Source organism: Phoca vitulina, unplaced genomic scaffold, assembly GCF_004348235.1.
Source record: "Phoca vitulina isolate PV1807 unplaced genomic scaffold, GSC_HSeal_1.0 scaffold16, whole genome shotgun sequence".
NCBI lineage: Eukaryota > Metazoa > Chordata > Mammalia > Carnivora > Phocidae > Phoca > Phoca vitulina.
In genome coordinates this window covers 12,759,246-12,781,565 of record NW_022589719.1, presented here as the reverse complement: position 1 = coordinate 12,781,565, position 22,320 = coordinate 12,759,246, and the positions used below count along the sequence as shown (strand labels likewise).

The 22,320-nt window shown below is 42.8% G+C and overlaps 1 protein-coding gene and 1 long non-coding RNA gene across 2 annotated transcripts in view; both read right to left on the bottom strand.

Annotated features, from left to right (window-relative positions):
• KIAA1549L (KIAA1549 like) overlaps window positions 1–22,320 on the bottom strand; it is a 268,932-nt gene that overhangs the window by 225,277 nt on the left and 21,335 nt on the right. The gene's annotated exons all lie outside the window — the stretch shown is intronic.
• On the bottom strand, window positions 3,502–10,230 carry LOC116638165. Its single transcript, XR_004300644.1, has 3 exons — window positions 8,812–10,230; window positions 7,086–7,180; window positions 3,502–6,059 (listed from the first exon to the last, which is right to left on the bottom strand). It is a non-coding gene; the product is annotated as an uncharacterized LOC116638165 (long non-coding RNA).

Below are 22,320 nucleotides of genomic sequence, written 5' to 3'. Positions count from 1 at the left end.
AAAGACCTTTAATAAAAATCTTTGAAAAAGAAAAAAATAAAAAATTTAAATATTAAAAAATAAAGGGTGCCTGGGTAGCTCAGTCGGTTAAGTGTCTGACTCTTGATTTCAGCTCAGGTCTCCATCTCAGGATCGTGAGTTCAAGCCCAGCACTGGGCTCCATGATGGGCATGGAGCCTACTTAAATAAATAAATAAATAAATAGTCCTTATATTTTTAGAGATTCGTATTGAAATATCTACAAATGAGGGGCGCCTGGGTGGCTCAGCTGGTTGGGCATCTGACTCTTGATTTTGGCTCAGGTCATGAGCTCAGAGTCATGAGATCAAACCCTGCATAGTTGGGCTCCATGTTCAGCAGGGAGTCTGCTCGAGGTTCTCTCCCCCTCCCTCTCCCGCTGCCCCTCTCCCTGCTCACGCATGCACTCTCTCTCTCGCTCTCTCTCTCTAAAAATAAATAAATGAACCTTGAAAAAACTATGAATGAAAGAATATGACATCTTGCATCTTATTAAAAATTATATTGGGGGAACAGTAGATGCCGTTACCGTTGAAACAAACTGGTCATCAGTTAATAGTCATTGAAGCTGAGTGATGGGTAAATGGGGGATTCATTATACTATTTTGCATATTATGTGTATTTTTTAAATTCTCCATAATAAAATATTACAAAAGAAAAAAAATGCTCAAGATCACGCATATTGCAAATGAAGGGCAGAGGACTTGAAGGAAGGTGATCCAAGTCCAAATGCCGACTTCCTCCCACCCTTACTACTGCACCCAGATGTCTCTACTATGTATTTATCTCATTTCAAAGTTTATGTCTCAAAAGGAAATGCCACAACAAATCATTCTTATAAGCCTGGAGTTTCTTTGAAGAAAGCCACAGTACAAAGTATGAAATATAGCTAGCAGAGAAACAAGTATTAGCAGGAAGATCCCTCGATACACCACGGTGACACACAAACACTTCCAAAACCTGCACTTCGTGCGCTGTACGTACAGAGAAAATCAGCAGAGAATGAGCCAACCAAGAGAACCAAAAGTCCCCTAGCTGACAAAGTTTTAAAATAGGCCTTCAGAACCAAGAAGAAGAGCTGTCTGTAAGAAACACAGAAAAAGTTCTCATATGATCTAAGTAATAACACATATGTAACACTTTAAATAGTGCTCTCAGATTAATTAAATCATCTTAGGTTCTCAAAAATTCCTTGAGATAAGTTAGAGTACATCATAAGACCCCTACCCTAAAAATGAAGCAAATGAGACATAAAGAGGTCAAGATTTGATATCTGGATGGGGACTCAAAGTCACAATTTCATTCATTCATTCATTCATTCATTCAACAAGCACTGACTCCCAGCCTGCTTTCTATTCTAAGTGCCTGGGATACAGAGATATTGGAGACCCATGGTCTCTGGGCAAGAGGAGTTTAGGATTTCCCCATGCCCTTCAAACAGGGAGTCCAGGAGGGCAGCCCTTCGCACAACCCCATCGCCCCCCCACTCCCCATTCTGAGTCCCACGCACATCCAGGATACTGCAGAAACAGTGCTGGCTCCAGAGAGCAGTGTGCATTTAAAGCCTGAATGAAGATCATCATTCTCCTGGCTGCATCTCTTCTATTTGCCCTTCTCATCAGCATCCAAAGCAGGGTATGCATTTCCACATGCAATAAATGACCAAAGCAGAAAAGGGATGGTTTTTTTTATCTTTACCCAAAGATAATTAAATCTCATTTACATCATTCAACTAATATTTATTGAACACTTACTACAAGCCAGGTACATGGGGGACCAATATGAGGAATATAAGACAGTCTCAGCCATCCAAGAGCCTACAATCAATAGGGGCTATAATCATGTACTTAACAGCATTAGGGGCAGCGCTGTTTTGTGTCACGTACCACTGAGTTTTTAACACTTCACAACTTTGAGAAGTCACAAGCTTTTCTTATTCTTTTCTTGTTTTTTCATGGCAATGTCCACTGACCTACACCTCCCTAGGCCACCTGTGCCATATACTTATAAATTCAACTCAGGAAGAGGAGGGGGTTTGGGGAGGTATGAAAAGGCATCTTAAATTGATTGAAATATAAGGACTGGAATCTCATTTTAAAGAGCTTATTTTAAAAGACAAGCACAGTCTAGGGATCACATGCAGCTGGGGGGGTGGTCAGGAGGACGGAGCTTCTGAGGAAGACTGGAAGAACAGGAGAATGCTAGCAAGTGAGCAGATGTGGAAGGGCATTCCCGGTGCAGCGGTGGCCCAAGTCAAGTAACAAAGAGCCAAGAAAAGGGCAAAACACACCCTAGCAACGAAGAATGTAATGCATTTGGGAAGGAGCCCACAAAGCAATGGCTGTTTCTCGCATGTGCGTCTAAGAGTCGCCCTGGGATGCTCACGAACCATCCCGTGTCCCACTCCGAGGGATTCCGATTGGATTCTGATTCAGAAGGTCGAGAGAGTGGACTCGGGGAATCTGCAGGGATGGATGGATCGTGGATGACACTCTGAGAATCAGTAGTAAAGAGGGATGGTGAGAGACCCGGCAGGAGAGGAGGCCAAGCTTGGCTCCAGAACATAGACTTCGTGGGGCAGCAATCACACAAACAAGCACCATTCAGTTGCCATGATCAGAATTATACATGTCAAAGTGAGGTCCCCAGACCAGCAGCAGCATGACCTGGGAACTTGCTAGAAACAAAAATTCTCAGCCCCTATCCCAAAATCTACTGAATCAGAAACGCTGGGGTGGGGTCCCACAACCGGCATTTTAACAAGCCCTCCGGTAATTCTGATGCCTGTTCTAGTCTGAAAAGCACCGCTCTGAGTTCATACCGGCAATGGTGTGTCATGGCCAAAATTGCATTAAAATTCCCACTAACTCCATTCCTGGCCAACCTCACACTTTTGTTGTTATTCCGTCCTTTCTTCCCTAAAACATGGGGGGGTGGGAGGCAAACCAGCACGGTTGGAGTGACTTACTAATCTGCTTTGTGAGTCACAAATATTTAATGCTTGATCAAGGGTCTGTAAAAGTATTAAAATGCAAGTGCTTAGTCAGCACTTCTCAAACTCTGATGTGCAGACGAATCACCTGGACTTCTTGTTAAAGTGAAGATTCAGAATCCAGAAGCCTGAGTTAGGGCCTAGGCTTCTGCATGTCAAACAAGCTCCCAGGGGATGCTACTGTTACCAGCCCACAGCCCACACTTGGAGCGGCAAGAAATGACATAATTCTAGAAGTCTAAGAGCCCCTGTAGCAGGCCGGCATCTCCCCACCAGCTGGGCTCTCCTTGCTAGTGGGCTCCCCACCCCCACCCCCATGGTATGCTCTTGCAGCCCCTCTGGCCACTCCCCACACACTCCCTGTGCCTTCCCTTTCCTCCTAGTCAGTCCAAACTTCCACTGGTGCAGTCCCCTGCCTGGGAAGAGGGGCTTTCGGGGGCCCACATGCCACTGGAGGGAGTTCATGAGCTTCCCCCCCCCCCCCCCCCCGAGCACCTCCACCCTCCTCCAGAGGGACTCTGGCAGGAGGAAGGATCTGGCTCATTTGTTTGCAGAGCTAACTATGCATTATTTAAAACATAAACTATCAGCTTTAGCTTCATTTGAGGCTGTAAATCAACAGTCATTCCTCAGGCCTAGAGGGTCCCTTGGCACCCTCCCACAGGCTCCATCCGTGGAGAACAGGCAAAATCCCAGCCAGGACCACTGCATTAATTCAGTTAAAAAAAAAAAAAAAAAGTGACGCCTGCAGATGCCCATCCCTAAGGACAAGCGAGCAAGAGAGTGAGCCCAAGTGCAGTCTCATGCTCCAGACGCTGCGCAAGTCGCCTGCTCCACGAGCTCATCAAGTATTCTGTGGTAATGAAACGTTTATGCTAACAAAACTGCAGAGTTGCAGCTCAGGACTTCACTGTAAATATTTATTAACCATGACCATCAAGGCACAGCTTCTCATTTACTTCAGGGTCCATTTCCTGGTTTTCCCCACCAGGTGGTTCAATCCCCACTCTCTCTGTCCCTCCCTAAGAAGGAAAGAAGAAAAAAAAAAAAAAGGTACTTCTTACATAAATCTGTTTTATGAAAATCCACATGACCTCTTTAGAACGGCTCAGTCAAAATTAATAAAAGGTTTCTGATCTACAAACTGGGACTCTTAACATGTGAGCTCGATGACTAGGGAATAGCTTTGTGGATGCTCTTTCTTGTGCATAAGATCATAAAATGATGATTTAATCACTGGGGAATATTTATCACAAATAGTGTCAGATGATGTACTGTAAAACTGATGCATCTGAAAGCTCGAGTGTACAATATAAAGAGATTGCTCAGATGTTTTGGACGTGTTGGCCCAGCTCCACTGTTTATTACATGGAGGCTTAATACTTTAATAGGCTCTCTTTGAAGACTTCCTGTTGGAAAAAAGAAAGCCATTCAACAAATTATATTTACTGTGTACACTCAACAAAGGAGAAAAAAATAGCACCATCCTGATGACTCTCTAATGAAGGACAGGGGAGAAGTCTAAGGAATAATAAATCTGACTCTAAGGAAAGATGAGGGAAAATACACCAAGAATAGAAACACTTTGTGCCTTCAAAATGGATTCAAGAACCACCAACGTATCCGTAGTGCAAGCAGAAACCATTAGGTATGAAGACTGGCTAATAAAAATTTCAGGGTATGATTATAATTAGATAGCTATCTACCAAGCCCATTACTCGGTTCTCATAAAGCTTGCCACTCAGCACTGAAGCAACAATCATTTTTTTTTAGGTGGGCCATTTTTATTTCTATGCTGAGAGGAAAATGTAGAAGCAAACCATAAAGAGATGCATGGGGAGCTTCTGGAATGGAAGATGAGTCCTGAAGTCTAGTCTTAGACTCTGCTAGAGTCTATAACAGCAGCTAAGATGGGGCACCTCACCAGTACTCCAGTGCTCCCTATCAAATTCTGTCTGCTTATTTTCCTAGACCTCCCTGCGGTGCTGGCCCCACCACTCAGCGGCTCTACTAAGGGCCACTTTTACTTTTGGGAAATACAAAATCTCCACCTGACTCCTCTAATTGTCTGATGCATATTCAGACAACCTCCAGCACCACATTCCTGGACCCATACACAGCAGAGTCCCAGATGCCAATTAAAATTTTCAAAAGGACAAAGATGTGTCTACCTTCTCCTCTAGCATATCTATCCCCCGTGCCCAGAGCACGAGCCAGGCCACTGGGATGAACTCAGTATCTCCAAAGGAATGAGTGAAAGCTCCCACACGCCTCTCGGCATATAAAGCCATAACAAAAAAATCTCAGTAAGGTCATGAGGCCATGTCTGTTCAATTATTCAACAAATATTTATTAAAAGCCTATTTTGGATACTGAGACATACCAGCCAACAAAACAGTCCCTGTCTTCATGGGGCTGATATTCTAGCTGGGGAGGCAGACAATAAACAAATGATATCGGTATCAGGTGATGAACATTGCTACAGAAAAAAGCAAGCCAGGATAAGGGGGGTGGGGAGCCTCCCAGAGCACCCCAGTAGGTGGTTACCGGAGGAAACCTTCAGTGAACATTAGAGCAGAAATCTGAGGATGTGAGAAATGCAGTCATGGGATGACATAGGGAAAAGTATACCAGGCAGAGGGAACAGACAATGCAAAGACCCTGCAAGGAGGGCAGATGCAGAGACAGGAGAAAAAAGGTAGAAGGAACGGCTGGAGGTGGGGGGCAGATAACGTAAGGATGGCAGTGTTGTTTTTTTTTTTTTTCTTCACATTTTAAACTTTTTATTTGCATATTAAAAAACTGTAGCAATGTTCTTAAACCTGGGGCTCATAACCCACCCGCGAGTCACAAAATCAATTTATCAAGTCACCACCAGCCTTTTAAAAAAAATGAAACAGAACAGAACGAAACAGAAATTACCAGCGTGCACTGCTTGTAGTCAGGCTGAATACTGTTTGGTGAAGTTCTGATGTGGGGCGGGCAGTTTGTTCTGACGTGGGGCACATCTGTGCTGTAGTACAATATAAAATGTGCTTCTCGCAGTGAACTACAATAAAAAAAATGAATGCAGTCCTTCACAAATCTGTGCTGTCCAATACACAGGCCCCTAGCCCCATGTGGCTATTCAAGTTAACCAAAATTAACCCAAATGTAAACTTCTGTTGCTCAGTCACACTGGCCACATTTCAAGTGTTGGGGAGCCACAGGGGGCTGGTGGCTACGGCACCGGACAGAGCAGACACGGGACATTTCCACCAGGATGCGGAAAGTTCTCTCGGAGAACAGTTATAGATTGTTCTGGCTCTGAGTCTGTGACCCCTCTAACGTCACCTGATAGAATCACAAGTGTGTCTAGGATGATCAGATGAATAAAAGGTCCTGAATTTATATTGTCTCATAATACAGCTGGGATCCAGCTGGAGATAAAACCAAAATACGCTGAAAATCCCCCTGAGACTTACCAGCCATATGCATGGGCTGCTAATAGTCAGTCTGCCTCAACTTCCTTCTCCATAAAGTCACTATTAATAAATAACCACCCATTATTTGTTTTGAATTGTAAGGATTTACTAGGGGGAAAACCTACAAAATTTATAGAATCCCAAAGGAAAGCACTTCAGGAATGGGCAGCTGAACAACTGCGGTACAACAGTATGATTTTTATTTTTATTTTTTTTTAAGATTTTATTTTATTTATTTGACAGAGAGAGAGACAGCGAGAGAGGGAACACAAGCAGGGGGAGTGGGAGAGGGAGAAGCAGGCTCCCCGCAGAGCAGGGAGCCCGATGTGGGGCTCGATCCCAGGACCCCGGGATCATGACCTGAGCCAAAGGCAGACGCTCAACAGACTGAGCCACCCAGGCGCCCCAATAGATGTGATTTTTTAAAATTCATTTCCTGGCCCTGCACAAGGGCTGAAACCAAGTGCAATGAAGGCATAATACTGCCTAATGATTATCCACCAGTGTTATCATCAGAAGTCCTGCAGCCCAAAAAGCAGTGATACCTCCCATGGAGGGTTTTCAGGGCACCTAATTCAGGGTGGTCACCCTACCACAGCATGGGTCCTCACCCTGTGGGGTCTGGGGCTGGCCGCTGCTTGAAGAAGGTCTTTTACACGGTTGGGAACCATCAGCGTTTACAGCTCCTTCACTTTGGCCCTCTCCCCTGGCAACAATGTAAAGAAAGATGCCCGTGGATATGAGGGTCCCATCTCAGGCTCTGACTTCTGTGTAGCTTAAAAAGGAAATGAATGCGCCAGCATGAGCAGTGTGGGCCAGGGAACGACCACAGGGACTTGGCTGTCCCACTGGGTCCCCAAACAAAGGCTGCTCCCTCTTAGAACAAGAAGGAGCAATGCTTGCCTTGCATTCACACCTTCCCCTGCAGCAGGACCTTGGTCCCCTTCCAGCTGCAGCCTGGATGATGTACTTGCCTTCTGGGTTCAGATGTAGGCAGGCAAAGAAGGATCCCAAATGAGCATGTTACCCAAGGATAATACATCCATACATTCAGAAGCCAAATTCAGGACAGGTAATCTGACATCCAAGACTGACAATGGGGTGGAATATGTATTTGAAATTGGAACTGTCTGAAAATCCATAATGTATGGGCACCATATTATGCACCCTAGATGTATATTGTGCAATTCAGCATCTAACACAGGTGCCTAGAACATCATGGGCACTCAGTAAGTATTTCCAAATGAATAAATGATTGATTATGAAACATATAATGCTCTACGCTAACCTAACATGGCTACAACTTTGTCTTTCTGAAGCAGGAAGCAGGGAAAAGTAGATTTGCTTTGCCTAATATTTCACCAGTCTTATCAATAATGCACCAAGGAAAGAAACGATAAAGGAAAAGATTCATTGATCTGGCTATATTAAATGTCAGATGTCGAAAAACACTATAAAAATTAAAAGGAAAATGATAAATTGGGGGAAAATAACAGCAACATATGATAAAAATTTAATATTATGCTCTATAAAGAGGTCTTCAAATCAACAGGAAAAAATATACAGTAGCTTAATAGAAAAATGGGTGAAGAATGTGAACAGAGTCTTACACACACACAGTAACTAATCAACATATGAAAAAACACAGTTCAATCTCTCTGCTGCTAATCAAAGAAATGCACATTAGAACAACCATATGAATATGATACCATTTTCAACTATCAAGTTGGCAAAGGTCTTCTGTTGTTTTGCTTCTTAATGACAATACCCAACATTGGCGAGGGTGTGGAGAAATCAGTTCCCTCCTACATTTTCATACACTTATGGAAGATAATTTGATAGCATGTACTAAACGCCATAAAAATGTGCACCCCTTTTGATCCAGTAACTCCCTTCCAGGAATTTATTCTAAGCAAATAACCAGAGACGTAATCAATGATTTATGTGAAAGACATTCATCAGATGTTTACGGCAGGGGAAACCATAAGTCACCTATAAATCCATCAATGGAGGGCTGTTAAGTGAACTTGATAGAAGCTATACATCATTTTTTAAAAGTTCTTTACAATATTCACAATAGCCAAGAGTTAGAAGCAACCCAAATGTCCACTGACTGATGAATGGATAAAGAAAATGTGTTATATACATGCAATGGAATATTATTCAGCCTTTAAAAGGAAGAAAATCCTGACACATGCTACACCATGGGTGAAACTTGAGGACACTATGCTAAGTGAAATAAGCCAGTCACAAAAAGACAAGTGTTGCAGGTGTCCACTTATGTGAGGTAGCTAAAGTCGTCAAATTCATAGAGACAGAAAGTAGAATAATGCTTACCAGGGGCTGGCAGGAGGGGGAAATGAGCAGCTGTTGTTTGATGGGTACTGAGTTTCAGATTTGCAAGACGAAAAAGTTCTGGAGATCTGTTTCACAACAGTGTGAATATATTTAACACTACTGAACTGTACACCTAGAAAATGGTTAAGAAGGTAAATTTTGTGTTATCACAATTTTTTAAAAGTTCTCTTACAAGACTATCTAGTCATCCATGGGTTATTCATTTCATAAATTACCATACCATAGAACATACTTCATGCTAAACCATACTGCACTTCGCTTAATTTTTGTGTGATTCTGAAGGCACTTAGGATGTTGCAGAAACTCATTTATAATGATGATCTTCAAAATGACCAATCACAATGTTAAGAGGCTTCCAGACTTGTGTATTAATTGAGCGTGGCAGTTAATAAAAATACTAGTGCGTAGATTTACTGAATTAAGAAATTATAACATCATAAATGCTTTGTCAGAGACTAGTTGAGGATTTCCAGGGAGTTTCAAATATTCTGTAACTGTAAACATCCAAATCTTGGAGACTGAAAGTCTTACATGTCATCACACATCAATCCTTTGTCAGACCCTGTTCTGATTTTCTTTTTGTAGATGTGAAACACCTCAAGTAGAGGTACTCTCACCCTCTCCAAAAAGACAGCTCTCTGCAAAGCTGAAAGCAGCTTCTGGACGTCAGTGTGGCATGAAGCCCACACCAGTTCATGCAGACCTCTTAAGACGTTAAATTGTTCATTACAATTGTTCTTTACATTGCTTCCCTGGTGCCTGAAACAGTGTTAATAAAGATAAAATATCTTTATCCAGTAAATAAGTAAAGATAATTAATTACTAAGGTTGAACTGTAATATAAAAAGACCAAAGTCATAAGAAGTTTACATACAGTTGACCCTTGAGCAACAGGGGTTTGAACTGCGCGGGTTCACTTGGACACGAAATTTTTACAGTACGGTACTCTAAAAGTATTTTCTCTTCCTTGTGATTTTCTTAACATTTTCTTTTCTCTAGCTTATTTTATTTTAAGAATACAATATATAATAACATGCAAAATATGTGCTAATCAACGATTTGTGTCATTGGTAAGGCTCCCGGTCAACAGTAGGTTATGAGTAGTTAAGTTTTGGGGGAATCAGAAGTTGTATGTGGATTTTTAAATGCACAGGGATCAGTATCCTTAACCCCTGCCCGCCACCCCCCCCCTCGTTGTTCAAGGGTCAAGTTGTATTTACATATTTTGCTAAGTGATTGTATAACAATCCTAAACGAGCATTGTTAAGGGAAAACATCTTCTCCTAGAATTAAACATTCTAAATCCACGTCCAACAAAAGTCATGTTCCATAGATCCCTCACTCGGTGGAATGTGAATAGGCATTCTTTTTTTTTTTTTTTTTTTTAAGATTTTTATTTATTTGAGAAAGAGAGAATGAGAGAGAGCGAGCACATGAGAGGGGGGAGGGTCAAAGGGAGAAGCAGACTCCCTGCCGAGCAGGGAGCCCGATGCGGGACTCGATCCAGGGACTCCAGGATCATGACCTGAGCCGAAGGCAGTCGCTTAACCAACTGAGCCACCCAGGCGCCCGTGAATAGGCATTCTTGATAAAGGATTCCATGTTCAAATAAATTGGGGAAACTCTGGGGTAAACAAAGTAAAACTGGTTTCTTTGCCACCAAACCTCTGTAAAGACACTCATTACTATACGACACTATGTACTTCAATACTAATACTAGAGTAAGGCAGTACCCAGAACCGCCACTTCTTGTCCCCGCGTAGAACGCACCCACTTTTCCAAGGATCATCCAGCCCACACGGTCTTATTTATAGCAAGTTTGTAAGGGTATTAGTAATTCAGGGAACACCTATATTAGCAGGATTTAGCCAATATACTTAGTCTGCGAAACAAGCCCCAAGAACGATACATGTAATTCCTTTTACCATTTGGATATATGTAACAGGAGTTACTCATATAATAACCCAAGAGAACAAGTTTCCAATAGCCATTGGACATAATGTTGTTTGGTAAACATATAGACTTTTCTTCCTGTGTAGTTCATATAAAATATTCATGTAAGAAACAGAACACTAGCTGATTTAAACATCATCATTTTTATTGGCTATAACACAGGCTTAGAAACTTTTAACTCTAATGGAAATTAAATGCTTTGCATTTAAGATGTTTCCTGCTCTGACCTTTAAACATTAAAATAACTAGAAGCACCACAAAGCAGAAATGATCATGTTTCGCTTAGGTGGTGCTACATTTCAGACCTGCAGTTGTAAGTAAAAAGATGTTTCACCTTCAAGGTCAGAAAGGACAGGACGTCCTGTGTGTAGCTAGAGTAGAAGGCACGGCTGAACCACAAGAACCCTCTTCCCCACCAAAGAGGCAAGAGAAGGCTCAAAGGGAGGATGGCCTGCATGCTTGATATCCATCAAATCTGAACACCTGACTGGATCTCTCAATCATCCTTAGTGATACACAATCTGTGCTGGAGAACGCAAGTGAGTTTTCCTTCATACAACCGCACTGTTCCTGACAATGTGAATACACTGAATGCCAGGCAGAAGCACTAGAGGAGGTTAACTCCTTAAAAAGAAAACTATCACACACTCTCCCTTGTCGTGTGAAATGTTACCAGCACTTGGGTCCCGACTGTTTGAATTTTACAAATCAGGAAAACAAAAAATGAAGTAAAAATGAAAATGAAGCAAAACAAACAAGGTTGGGCAAAATGAACCAAGAGTTTCCAGTTTTTAATTTTGCCAAATGAGGGCATTTAAACATTAAAACAAAACAACAACCACTGGCACAGAATTCCTACCATGCACGAGCAGACAGTCACAATCCTGGCTGCACCCCAGGATCGCCAGTACCTGGACTGTCCCAGGCTTCTGATTCAGTTACCTGAGGTGTAGCCAGGGCTCCATTGTTTCTATAAGCTCCCCAAGTGGCTCTAATGTGCAGCTAGGGTTGAGAACCATCATCATTTCATAATGGAAAAGGCATTTTGAAACTGAAAAAGTAAGAGTATGATCTCAGATCACGGGATGACTACTAAAAATAAATAAAACTAAACTTATGAAAAACAGACTACATTAACGTTGTATTTCTCACTTCGCCTCTAACAACCTAGGCTAAAGAACCTGTGGACCAGCAGGTGGAGATACTTGGTCTACACCAACAGACCACACTTCCCCACCTCTCACTCCATCCGTAACCCTTTACAACCTGGCTTGTGTCCTCTCCACTCCACCAAAGCAGCCCTTGCAAGGCTTGAGAAGGAATCTTTAGGTAGCCAAATCCATTCACTTTTCCTCATTTCTCCTAATTCCATATCTCTGTAGCCCTTCCCAGAGTGGGCCAATCCTGCCTTCTTGAAACGGTGTTCTTCCTGGCCTGCGAGACAATTCACTATATCCCAAGCACATTTGCAAATCCTTCTTGGAACTCCCTTCTTCCTTCTCCATGGACCCAGATCCTATATCTACTCCAAGGACAAAGTCAAATGCTTCTACCCATCCCCTGCGCTCATCCGTGTTCCGTGCATGGGTCCACAGGGGGACCTAGTAGAATTTAAAATGCAGTATTAGTATCAAGGGGTAAGATGAGGTCATGAGCTGAAAAGCCAACCTCAAAGTCAAAAGCCATGAAGACTGACAATTTTGGAAAGCAGAGCACCAGATGGATTAAGGCAGGTGTTTCAGAACCTAGACGGTTAATATCGTCCATTAGAGTAAGAAACCTGTAACCAGACCTAATCTAGGTACTACCTCTAACTAGCTGTGGTAACAGCTGCCATTTCCTAGGCACTACGTGGGAACAGGAAATTCATCATCTCACGTAACCCTCATAACTGCACAAGGAATATTGGGCCCGTTTACCTATGCGGTATACACCAGCCATGCCCTTAAAGACTTGCCCAAGAGCACCCAGCGAGTGAGTGGCTGAGCCAGCGAGGGAGCCCACCCCTTTGCGGTCCCAAACCTTGGGAAAATCCCTCCACTACAGTGCACTGCCTCCTTCAATACTAACTTCTCCAAGCCTTAGCTTCCTTTTCCAAAAAAATGAGGGGGTTGGTCTTCATGATTCCCATGGTCCATGCTCCACATCTAACCGCCACAGTTCTGTGAAAAAGGGGAGACAGGCAGAAGCATGGGCACGGCAGAGGGCCACGAACAAAGAGAAATAAAAGACAGAAAGGCAGCGATAATAGAAAGAGGAGAATGAGAAAAGACAAAATGGCCTTTGGGGCCCCCCCCCCCCCGCCAGCCCAGACTCCCTTGGGTTTGTTCCAGGCTGTTTCAAGTTTTTGGGTTTTTTTTCCTACTCTGAGACGGGTGAAAGGTAACTCTATACTGTATTGAGCTTTCCTTCCAAATCTCACCCCAAAATGCCCTGAGGACTTAAACAGAAAACCACTATGGAAATAAAAGTACAAGGAAGAAAAAAGAGGCAAGAATACACTAGAAAAACAAGCTTTGGGGTTTTCGCTTTAAACTAAGAAAGAGGATTATGATAATGATCAAGTGAAGTGATTCAAAAGGGGTGTTTTCCAAAGAAAGAGAATAAATGAGGAATGAGAACAGAAGGAAAAAGCAAGCAGAATGACCTTGATTTAGCAACTGATCTTCATTGATTTTCTTTCACCTTCTTACTTGGTTCTGGGAAAAGTCACAATCCAAAGAGTGTGACATTGGAGCCTACCCTTAATGAAATTAGTGGATTAACAAAAATGTCTGTGAAGCACAAAGGAGGAGGGAAATACCTTGGAAGAAATGCTACCTCCTTTACTCACCAGGAAAACCAGCAAGAAAAAAAAGAGCACTCAGTGGAAACCTTCAGGGTGGTAAATGTCTTCTATTTTACTTTCCTACAAAAAGCCCTTTAGAGAACAATAAATTATGAACTACCACCTTTCTGACTCTGATGAAGAATTTTGCAAACCCATTAAGCCAATACATTAGTACACAATACATTATACCTTAAAGAGTCTCGGGTTTCACAAGTGTCAGTGTTGACGGGCTTTGGTTTCAGTGTTGGAGGCATTGTTTTGAGACTCTTTCAAACCCCTCCAAAAAAGAAACAAACAAACAAACACAGGTGTTATGCCACACGCCCCCCACCCCACCACATCCCAGCATCTAAACTCTGATCATTATGTTATTTTACAGGAGAAAAATTTTCCATGCAAGCAGTGTTTGGCAGTTTAAGGGCAGGACACCTAATCTTAAGGACGGTGTCAGAGTGGGGTAACCAACCCTTTAACAGAGGAAAATCTGTCTCACCTTGGCCATGGAGAGCTGGGATGCAGAGATGCACAAAAAATAGCACACACAACGTATCTTGTGTTCAGGAAGTTCTAAAATTTATATCTATATAAAACTGGCCCAAAAGTGGTTGGTCCAAAGCCAAGGTTATATAGCTAATAAGTGACAAAGTCCTCTGCATTTCAGTTCCAGATTGGAATTTAGTTCTCTACTCCCTATTGCCCCCCAAACAGTTATTGGTTAAAAGAATTACCCTCTTAATCAAAAACTAATGATGTAATGTATGGTGATTAACATAACATAATAAAATTAAAAAAAAAAAAAAAAGAATTTCCCTCTTAGCTCCAGAACATATTAGCTACTGTGCATTTTAGAAAAGAAGGTGTGGCAAAAGGCACTTTCCAATCTTTATTTATCATATACAACAAATATCTATTCCTCATTCAGAAAAGTCAAATTTACTGCAATTGCTTTTTCTTTAGAAGGTCGATAACTAAATAAAAGGGTGAACTTTCTATTAACATTTCTTAAGGAGGGAATTATCTTGTTTCGAAGAGGGGGGGGAAGACCTGCTGAGCTCCTTGGGCTTGGAAGGTGAGACCCCACATGCAGAATCATTGAGAATATGAAGTGACCAAAAAAAGCTCAACAGCTCTCAGTGGAACTGTTGAGGAGTTGGGGGTGGGGGGATGAAAGGGAAGAGAGAAGACTGAAAGACAGGAGCAGAAGGCTGAGGGTTTTTAGAGTTGGCCAGAGAACCTGTCAGAACAGGGACACAGCATGAACTTAATCCTTTGGACTCCCCAACCCTCATTAAAGTCTTCTTACCAAAGGCAGCAAAAGCAAAACCAAACTTGTGGAACTGCATCAAACTAAAAGGTTTCTTCCCAGCAAAGGAAACCATCAACAAAATGAAAAGGCAATCCACCAAATGGGAGAAAATATTTGCAAATTCTTTTTTGATAAAGGGTTAATATCCAAAATACACAAAGAACTTATACAACTCAATAGCAAAACAAACAAACAATCCACTTTAAAAATGGGGAGAGTCGGGGAGCCTGGGTGGCTCAGTCGTTAAGTGTCTGCCTTTGGCCCAGGTCATGATCCTGGGGTCCTGGGATCGAGCCCCGCATCGGGCTCCCTGCTCGTCGGGAAGCCTGCTTCTCCCTCTCCCACTCCCCCTGCTTGTGTTCCCTCTCTTGCTGTCTCTCTGTCAAATAAATAAATAAAATCTTTTTAAAAAAATAAAAATAAAAATGGGCAGAGGAACTAAACATTTTCCCAAAGAGGACATACAAATGGACAGCAGGTACCTGCAAAGGTAATCACCATCACTAATCATCAGGGAAACAGAAACCAAAACCACAAGGAGACATCGCATCACACCTGTTAGAATGGCTATCATCAAAATGACAAGAGATAACAAGTCTGACGAGGATGTGGAGAAAAGGGAACCCTTGTGAATTGTTGATGGGAATGTAAATTGGTGCAGCCACTATGGGAAACAGTCTAGAAGTGCCTCAAAAATTTAAAAATAGAACGACCATATGATCTAGCAATTTCACTTCTGGGTATTTATCAAAAGGAAATAAACACACTATGTCAAAGAGATATTTGCACCTCCATGTTCATTGCAGCATTATTTACAATAGCCAAGACATGGAAACAATCTAAGAGTCCATCAGTGGATAAATGGATAAAGAAAATATAATATGTATATATCATATGCTATTTATAGCATATGTTATATATATATACACACATATATGTATTACATATGTGTGTATATACATATATAGTGAAATATGCAGCCACAAAAAGAAGGAACTCTTGCCATCTGTGACAACGTGGATAAAACTTGAGGACATTATGCTAAATAAAATAAATGAGACAAAGATAAATAATATATAATCTCACTTACATGTGGAATCTAAAAAACCGAACTCATAGAAACAGAGAACCGATTTGCAGTCCCCAGAGTCAGAGCGAGGGATGGGTGAAATGCGTGAAGGTGATCAAAAGGTACAAACTTCCAGTTATAAGATAAATAAGTTCTGGGGATGTAATATAAAAAAAAATTTTTCTTAATTAAAAAATGAAGTCTTCTGTGTACTTACAAATGCTTAGTTCACATGGGCTGTTTGAAGAAATTAAGAAAAAGGGCCAAATTCCATATGATCTAGATGGACATGTGAAGAACAAGGACAGACAGCCCCTAAACTGAGCGCACTCAGTGCAAGCAGAAGCTCAAAGGCACAAGTGAGTTTAAGAACATAAGCCCCTGAAAATTGGCAGGAATCTTAGAGCCTTATACTTCTACCTGGAGGCAACAGCTGGGCTCGAGCCTGTCTAAAAGTAGAGTTTAAGGAGCAAGAAGACCTCATCTGGCATCTGGGTATATGAAAGCGAAGGTTAACCAAAGAGTTCCAGGGGAAAAAAAAAAAGAAGAACAAGAAGAATGCAAAGAAGCAGCAGCAAACTAACTGCTTCCTGGAAGGTGCCCTGATCCTTTTCAGTTAGATTCTCGAAGATGATGCCGTAGGAGGTAATCTCTTCAGTGCAGTGTGGGGTCAGGGGGCCTTAAGAAAGAAAAGTACAGAGCAGAGAGCAAATGTCAGGCCTCCCAGAATTTCAGGGCTCTCAGGAGCTTTGCTAAGGCAGTCGAGACCTCTGCTGGATTACAACATAACGTTAGCGAAGATAAATGCATGCTTCAGCGCCTGCCCCCATCCACATCCACCTGTCTGTGAGACATACGAGGTCATACAACTTGGACCAAAGATCATTTGAAAACAGAGACACCAAATGGAAAGCCTAGGGGTCCCGGCAGCCAGCCCTCCTCTGCACATGCGCACTCGTGTGGCCATATGGCCCGTGCACGTGTGAGGCATACGTGGGAGCCGGCAGGAGCCCCCTCCCCTCCCAGCCCTTCCGAAAGCGAGCCAAGCAAATTAAAGCAACACTCAGTTACTCACAGAAACGCGAACAGCGGGTGGGTTGGGGTTGTGGGATTCTGGATTATATTTTTCCCTCTTCTCTGCATGCCAGTTTGGGGGGAAGCAACATGGTTTTGTTATAGTCACACACAAAAAAAATTAAAATAAAGTTGTATTTTGTTACTAAAACCAAAAAAAAGACTCGTCACAGTGGTCATCTTTCATTCTTTGACTCTTGTAGAAATAAGTTTTGCTCCAACTGCCAGGATCATTCAAAGGAATGGTACACACAGCTAATAATAAATAGCCCTACCTGGAGAAATCATGAAACTTCCCTGTAGCTGACCAGGTCCATAAGCCTATAGACACATAGCCTCCCTTTTCTGAAAACGGGGCTAATGTTACCTCCCACACAGATAAGACACTATTCCTGGTGCAGGTTTTAGTTCTTTTGAAAACAAAACACAGAGGGAGATACTAGAAAAGACATTACCAGAGGATATTTAACCTGAAAATTTTTTTGTTAATTTGTTATGGTAGTTTTATTTGAATTGTCTATTACTCAAAACCACTGTTTAAATCATTCTGTAGCTCCAAATAATTTTGGTCATCTTGTAAAGTCTTTTCGGTTACTCCCTACATAGCCCCTTCCACCAGCCTAACCTAAGTTTTTCTATTATATATTTCGGCATCAATACATTTATGATATTGATTTTATTCACATGAATGCTTTATTGATACTCTATTTCTATTTCTCATTCTTCTTTTCTGGATTGAAAGACCCATGAGGGCAAGAATATTTATTCTGTTCCCCACTATTTTCTTCATTCCTATTACCAAGGACAGTTGTTGAATAAATTACCTGAAAAGCGCCAAAAACATTTTTTTTTCTCGGTTGTTATTTTATTTGACTTCAAATGAAGGTTTTATTAAACCTCCTTCACCCAGTAAATCCTTTTAATGGTGCCTCACCCAGTTTTTCCCTCCCGCCTGTACAAGAGATTTAAGGGATCCATTTTACTCTCCCTGAGAGTCTGCAAGTATTAACTTCATTTAACAACAAACAATACAGGACATGTCAGAAAGCTGACACAAAGGGCCCACATTCAAAATAATTATCACTAATTTCTATGCTTGGGTGCACCAAACTGGTAATGTCAAATCCCACTGAAAATAAGTTATCTAAATCAGTGGTTACGAAATCTGTTTTCGTCAGGCCCTTTGGAAAGTGGACAGCCAACGAAGTTCCTCTCTCCCAGAAAAATGCAGGTATGGTAAACACTAAAATTAAGCACATAATCTTAAGGATTTATAGACAACCCCCCCAACCTCAGGCAGGGTTTTTCTAAGTATGGATTGTGACGCATTACTGGATCATGAAATCAATGTAGTAGATCAAGACCAGCTTAGAAGCAAAAGGAAGAAAAGGAGGAAGGGAAGAAGGGAGGAAGAGGAAAGAAGAGGGGAAAAGGAGGGAAGGAGGAAGAGAGGTAACGGTAAGTATTATTTCCCAGCACTTTCATTCAGTTGTGGGCATGTGCATGCGCATGCGTGCATGATGAAAGCACTAAGCCAAAATATAAAATGTAGTTCTTATTGTGTATTGCCAACAAAATAATTTAGAAAAGAATACTCTAGGGGTTCATGGGCTCCTGATCCAAATGATTAAGGATGAAACTGCCACTTTACTTGGTTGCCAAGATCCTCAGGAAAGAACATTGCCTCTTGTGTGAGTTTTAACCAGAAGAGGGATATGTGCCAAGGCAAAGGTGTAAAACAGGATGCCGAGTTTGAGGTGCTCCCAGAAATGAAGCTTGATGGGCATGGGGTACAAGGACTGCAGTGGGGCCTTGCAGCTAGAGGAGGCCCAACTTCATCTCACAAACCAAACCGAGGTGGATGACGTGGTGAATAAAGCATGCCTGGGAAGGTCGGGTCTGTGACTAACTGGAGAGGGCGCACCCCCCCCAAGAGGCACAGATGTCTTCCTGTCCAGCCAGCTGCTGTCCTAGAAGAATGGCAGAAGCCAGAGGGCCAAGATTTCTGACTTTCAAAGATCAGTGAGAAATCTGGAGTTGTTAATGTGAAATGTTCTGATTTTTAATATAGGCAAGTAAAGCCAAAAGAAAATTGTTTTTAAACATGGTGCAGGCTAATGCTATGAGTCAAATAAAACCTATCTGTGGGCTGGATCCAATTTTCAGCCCTAGGCTAAGGAAGGAAATATAATTTGTTTTCTGATCTAGAAAGACCTATGGAGGATGGACTGAGGTGGGAGGGAAGAGAGAGACCAGATAGGAGGCTACAGAAATCACTAGATGGGAGATCACAGGGGCCTGAGTAAAGGCTGTAGGAGGAAGGGAGGACACAGGCAATATTAAGGAGACAGAACTGAAGGGCCAATTAGATGTGGCAGCTGAAAGAGAGCAAAGGCGCTTGGGATGACTCTGGTTTCTGGCTTGCATGGCCTTGCAGACAGAGGCTCCATTCACCCAGACTGGGAATATGGCAAGAACACCGGGTCAGGAGATCAGATCGGCAAACAGCTGAGTGCAAGGTGCTTGGAGAGCATCTCATTGGAAGCAACCATAGCAGAGAAGAATAGGGCTGAAGTACAGCAGAAATTATGGTGGAGGTGTAGCACTGGGAGTTGTCTACACCTGGATGTCGGTGAAGCTAAAAGTAAGAAGGCTAAGACAGAACCATGGGGCCTACCCACATTTAAGAGATGAGCAGTTAAAGAAGATGCCACAAAAGACATCTACTGGAAGCAGGTGAGGAAGCTCATGGAGAGTCGTGGCCATTTGGAAGAGGCATTTGGGGGAATGGGAAATGGCACTGATGAGAAATCCATGAAGAGATCGCACATGGCACCAAAGCCCCTGCTGAGATGAGCCGCACTAGTGGGACCCGTTGATGACAGGGATGCTGGAAACAAGAATCCTGAGGGCACCAAACTACCAGTTGTATTTTCATATATTCCGCAGCCTGTGGGGTAAGGCAGACACAGTGAATGGCTAGGGTATCGCAAAGCAGAGGGTCCACAGGATGAGAAAGACAGAAAGGCCAGGAAGCTGAGACATGCATGCGGCTTGGTTGGATGGAGAAGAAAACCGAAGCATGATGGGGGAGATGGACTAATACAAAAGTCAGAGGTGGATGCGGCCAAAACCTCCGAGGCCAAAAAGTAGGCCAAGTGGGGAATAAGAGGAGGGTAAACACCAGAATGATAGGAGGTTGTAGACAGCGTGGAATACCACGGTCCAAGACGTCAGAGGGGGGCTCAAGCTCCTGCAGGTGGTCAAGGGCGTGGCCACTGGGGATGGGTAGCTGAACTGAAGTGAAAACAAAGATGGTTCCAATTAAAAAGTCAAGAAACTCCGAAGCTTGGGGGTGGGGGGGAGGAGGGGAGGGGAAGGGAGGGTCTCCACATGGATCCTGATGTGGCTTGCACTGACGCCAGGACCTGGCGAGGAGAGAGAGACTTGGAACATGTCAAATCCTCAATAAACGAAGCCACGTCGCTGTCAAGTCAGAAGGTGACAGCAACAAGAAGGGGGAAGGCAGGAATCTCAACTGAAAAGGACGCTTTGTATGAAGGTGAAAGAATAAAAGTAGCAGCGAGAAGCAGAAAAATTCAAATCAGCTTCCCACTCACACGGTGCACGTAATGCCAGAGAACCAGCAACCTCATTGCAGAACCCAAAATACCACACATCAGGCCCCCAAATGCCCAACAGATCCCTTGCCTTCCACTTATAACCTATTCTCCCCTTTTTCCTTCCCAATGATGCATAAGGGCACTGCTCCAGGCAGGCCGCGGTGGACAAAGAGACAGGACACTCGGGCTCCGGGTCTGATTCCGTCATTAACCAGCAGAGTGAGCATGAGCGAGTGAGTCATGTCATCTCTGTGCGCCTGAAGTTAATAATCTAGAAACTGGGGCTGATGATATTCATTCTCCTCACCAGTGGTTGGCTATTTCGAAAAATATAAAAGGCAAAGCAGGAAAATGTTTTAAAAGGCAATTTTATTCCTTAATCCAACTGGTGGAGCTTAAAGCTAAAGAGGTGGCCAAATCCTAAGATGAACCTTCCGTATGGATGGTTACTTAATTTGACCCAATGATTCTTCTTGGAGCCTCAATATCTGTAAATTGAGGGAGATGGGTTAAATGATGGTCCTGTCTACCCAGGATTTATTTTGTTTGCTTCTGGGGGATTCTCCCTGTGCCCCGATGCCTGGGAGTGTTTCTCTGACCAAGGTTCTCCCAGCCTGAGCCTAACATATTATAGGTATTTATGACTCTGCCCTAACACCTGACAACCCCTCCAGACAGTTGACTTCCAGCAAATGTCTGGGGGACAGGTGAGCGCTGATGGTCACTCAGAGGTGGTTGGCGGCTTCGCTGAGGAACGGGCTGGACAAGAGTAATCGTGAGCGTTCAGGAGAACACAGCCCCTGGGACACAGGAGGTACTCAGTACTTACCGGTGAATAGATTAGTCATCTACGGAATCTACTGGAAATTTTTTAACTGCACAGATAGATGCAAGAAATTCTCAATGCCCATCTCAGATCCAGTTCTCCAGTATAAATTTATGTGAATTCCATAAAAGCTAGCTGGAAACCAAAACATTACTTTCAATATTGCCAGCATGAGCAGTGCAGTGGTCACTGAGGGCAGGGAAAACGACGAGTCCCCAGACAAAATCATAATTCAGCGAGCTCAGAGGGCAAATTCAGAATCGTATCCCACGGCATCTAAATTTTATTTAGATGTGGCCAGAGTGTGACTCAGGCCTGTGCGTTTTTTAAGGGCGGAAACGAGACCAAAGGCACAAATGATTCAATCTGTATGTGTGAGCTGTGGAAATTTCTATAAAAATTCTTTTAGAATTCTTGCCAGTGTACTTGAATTTCAAGCGCTAGTGGGGTCAAAACCCAGTATAGTCAGTTCTCATTATCCCCAATAATAAGAGCTTGGAAATCAATGCCATATAGTGTGCATCTGAAATCTGAAATACGGAGACACAAACGTGGATATCTTTGTGGCCAGAGCCATGCTCCTACCTGCTTTGTGGCCAGATGGTACTACAGAGACGGCGGGTGTAAAAGCTCTCTGTCAAGCATACAATATGTGCCTATCAGGTAAAACTGCTTGATTTTTATTTTATTTGTATTTTATTTATACAATCACGGGGAGCACTCAGCAGAGCAGTGGACAGAGCACAGGTCCAACATCGTTATGCTCTGTGGTCCTGGCAGAAGTCACATCGTCCCTCTAAAGCCTCA